A 3,258-nucleotide genomic window follows, 5' to 3' on the forward strand; every position below is an offset into this window, starting at 1 on the left:
TCTGCGGAGGTCTGTAGCAAACACCGAGAAATACTGTTACGGGAGGAGTGTGACAAATGAGCCATAATGATTCGATGTCAGAAGGGACGTCAACAACAGAGCATGATATATCCCTATGAATTGCAGCAAGGACACCCCCCTAAACCTTTACGATCATTTCTATATACATTCAAATAAGGCAAATCAGTTATTACTTCAGCATCCATTACATCACTTTTTAGCCAAGTTTCTGTTAATTTAAGTATGTAGCTCCTGGGTGACGAGATGATGTTTGATACGAGTTCACGTTTTGAGAGGAAGCTCCGGATGTTAGTGAATATTATGGAAAACGAAAGAACATTGCGGGGCGTGGTGGGTCGATGTTTTGTTGATGGTTGGCGACTAGGGAAGTGCTATGCGACGTCTTTAACAGTATCAGACGATGCGTTGAAAGTGTAGCGTATTGATCCGATGTGCAATGTTTTGAAGCATAAAAAGTACTTGTCACAGTGTGATTTGGCAAATGTTAGCAGTTGCTTCCATACGTGTCGAACGGGGCGGGAAAAATCTTCACCAATGCTGTAATTGGTGTTTTCCAATTTCCGGCTATTTGATAGAAGGGAGTTCTTTGTCTTCTATGAAAATAATGTCATGATTACAGGATGAGTTCGATTGGGTGAGTGAATTCCAAGACGATGGGATCTTTCTATGTCAGTAGGTTCCACCTGTATACCTAGATTACTTTGACAGATATCAATAACTAATTTTTCGGACTTAGCCCATGATTCAGTGCTGTTGTCGGGGGTGCCATAGAAAATAATATTATTCTGATGAGATCTATATTCTGCGCCGTCTAGGTGAGCTTCCAGTTCGTGTATCTTATTATTCATGGTTAGCGTGTTTTCTTGCATTACATACATATCTGTTCTTAAGAGTTCAAGTGTTTGATAGTGTGTTTCTATTTCAGTCATACGCTTTTTTAGGTCTGTAATGGTTTCCCCCGTCTTGCTTAGCTGAGTTTTCAACCCCTGTATCTCGGCAATCACTTGCGTCTGGCCGGCGGTTAATTTCTCTAATGCTGCCAGTAAAGCAGCGATGTTTTTGGGACCAGGGTTAGTTTCGACGTCGCCTGTTAACATTAGCAAAGAATGAATTACACCAGCACACTCAATAGCAATGGAGCAGTGGGGGTTCGGAAACTTCCCTAGCATATAGTTTTGCTTGATTTTTTTGCGAAGAGGACATATGGTTTACTGACCTGCATCGCAAAAGTAAGCGGTTTAGGTGGCTGCGCCGTAGTGCAATCACCGAGCCCACAAAGTCGTGTCGGCGGATGACGTCCTTGTATACATGATGATGCTGTCGATGATGATGCGGTAACCCATGGTCTGGTGAGGTCCGGTAGTTCCTCTAGCGGCAGTTCCAGCGGGAGAGTGCAGGCTGACGGGTGTCTGGTGGTATAGTAGCCGTATCCGTATCCAGTGCGTGGCAGTACGCTTGCCGGTGACGCCCCCATAGATAGGCCCGCCAGGGGCGGCAGCAGCAGGCTGGCAAACGCAAGAATGATCATCTGCATCGCAAAAGTAAGCGGTTTAGGTGGCTGCGCCGTAGTGCAGTCACCGAGCCCACTTGAGGCTATGCAGCAAACCATGAGCATAGGGGACTGCAACCGGTCCATTTATCTTCCTTGCCACATTGTTCAGACTTCTAAGCAGATGTTCTGAAACCATAGCAATAATTTGAGCCGTGTGACCATTAGCGCGTAACCTGCAGCTTGTGTCGTTATGCTGTCAGCAATCCTCTCGTAGCCCTTTTTTGAGAACAGATTTCAGGCATGATAGTGTTATGTCTTTTTTTAGTAAGCTTGCAGTGACTCAAATGTTCAACAAAGGCTTAACAGACCTCGATCGATAGCACCAGCAAGCGTGTTCAGATTAAAGAAATAAAAAAGCCATGTCTAAAACTGAGGCTGGTTGTTTCTTGGAATCGCGGTTGTGATCTTGAGACCGCATCCACATGCACTGAATACCTTGAATACATCAGCAAGCCTTTTTGCAAGCTGTATGCATAGGTGACAACCAAGAAGTCATCTGTATACCTAAAATACGAGGATCCATGTCTTCAGACTCATTGTTTATACCAGGGGTCTTCCAACTAACTTCCGGGGAACACAGCAGTTCCGCGAGCTTCCACTAAATTGCTCCCCCCCCCCCCCCCCCTTTCTTCGCTATTTTTTACTTCTTGCTACGTGTGAACCGCGCACATATAATTGCTTGGTCTGTAGAGTTTAACCTCCAAAGCGATTCAGGCTATAGAGACGTCGTATTGGAGGGCTAAGGAAATTTTGACCGCCTGGGGTTCTTTAGCGTGCGCTGATATCGAACAGTGCACGGGCGCCTTGCTCTTCCTCAGTTTCACACCGTTTCCGTAGGCAACGTCCGCAGCGCAGAACCTGGCATCACACCAAGACAAAGATGCTTTTGTTTTGGCGGCAGCATGACAAGTTGTTCGTCATTGTAGGTGTGTCTAGAGCGCGTGCACAAACGTGTAAATTGGGCGTGGCGTACAACGACTCAGGCTGGAATGCGCACACGTGCGCGCGGTGACTGATGGCGTGAGCTGCACATCCGAGTTATCCGAGCCAAGATAGAAACGTGTGCGCGTGATTCCTTAGCGTTTTCCTGGGCGTTTCGATTTCTGGGAGTATAGAGCTCTTCCGCCGGTGGGGCCATTTGCACTCAAACTCCAGTAGGTGCATGTGCCAGTGAGAAGAAAAACTTTAACGCGCCGCCGTCAGGGCAGAGAGCATCAGGTATCGGATGAAAGCCAGGCGAGCTTTCCGGTTATTTTGTGCGCATCTGCAGGTCGAGCCATCGACGTTGGCTGAGTGTGCGAATGAGATGGATTTTGTTCCTTTAGTTTTCTACATTTGTGTCTTGGAATTAAAGGTCTCAGCATTAGTCATACGGAGAGGGGGGGGGGGGAGGCATCTGATAAAAAAAAAGACTGTTTGCTAAAAGTATAAAAACCAACAAGGGCCCCAAAAGTGATCGAAATGACAGAAAAAGCAAGTGCATGTGCATTCACAACCAATATCACCCCATCTTGAAGGTAAGCAGTGTGGGGGTCCCTGGCACATATTGACTGATGGCTGTTGCGATTCCTTGAGGGTTATGCCAATGTCAACACTGCACTTCTTCCTACCGTTTATCGATTCACGATGCGGCAAATGATAATACACGTCCGATCTATGCTGAACGGCATGCAAGTTCTAGATTT

The 3,258-nt window shown here is 46.5% G+C and overlaps 1 pseudogene; it reads right to left on the reverse strand.

Annotated features, from left to right (window-relative positions):
• Nucleotides 1–392: 392 nt before the first annotated feature.
• Nucleotides 393–1,570, reverse strand: LOC146185605 (uncharacterized; annotated as a pseudogene).
• Nucleotides 1,571–3,258: the final 1,688 nt, after the last annotated feature.

The sequence above is a fragment of the Amblyomma maculatum genome, chromosome 6 (genome assembly GCF_055883805.1).
Source record: "Amblyomma maculatum isolate TAMU_Amacu chromosome 6, ASM5588380v1, whole genome shotgun sequence".
NCBI lineage: Eukaryota > Metazoa > Arthropoda > Arachnida > Ixodida > Ixodidae > Amblyomma > Amblyomma maculatum.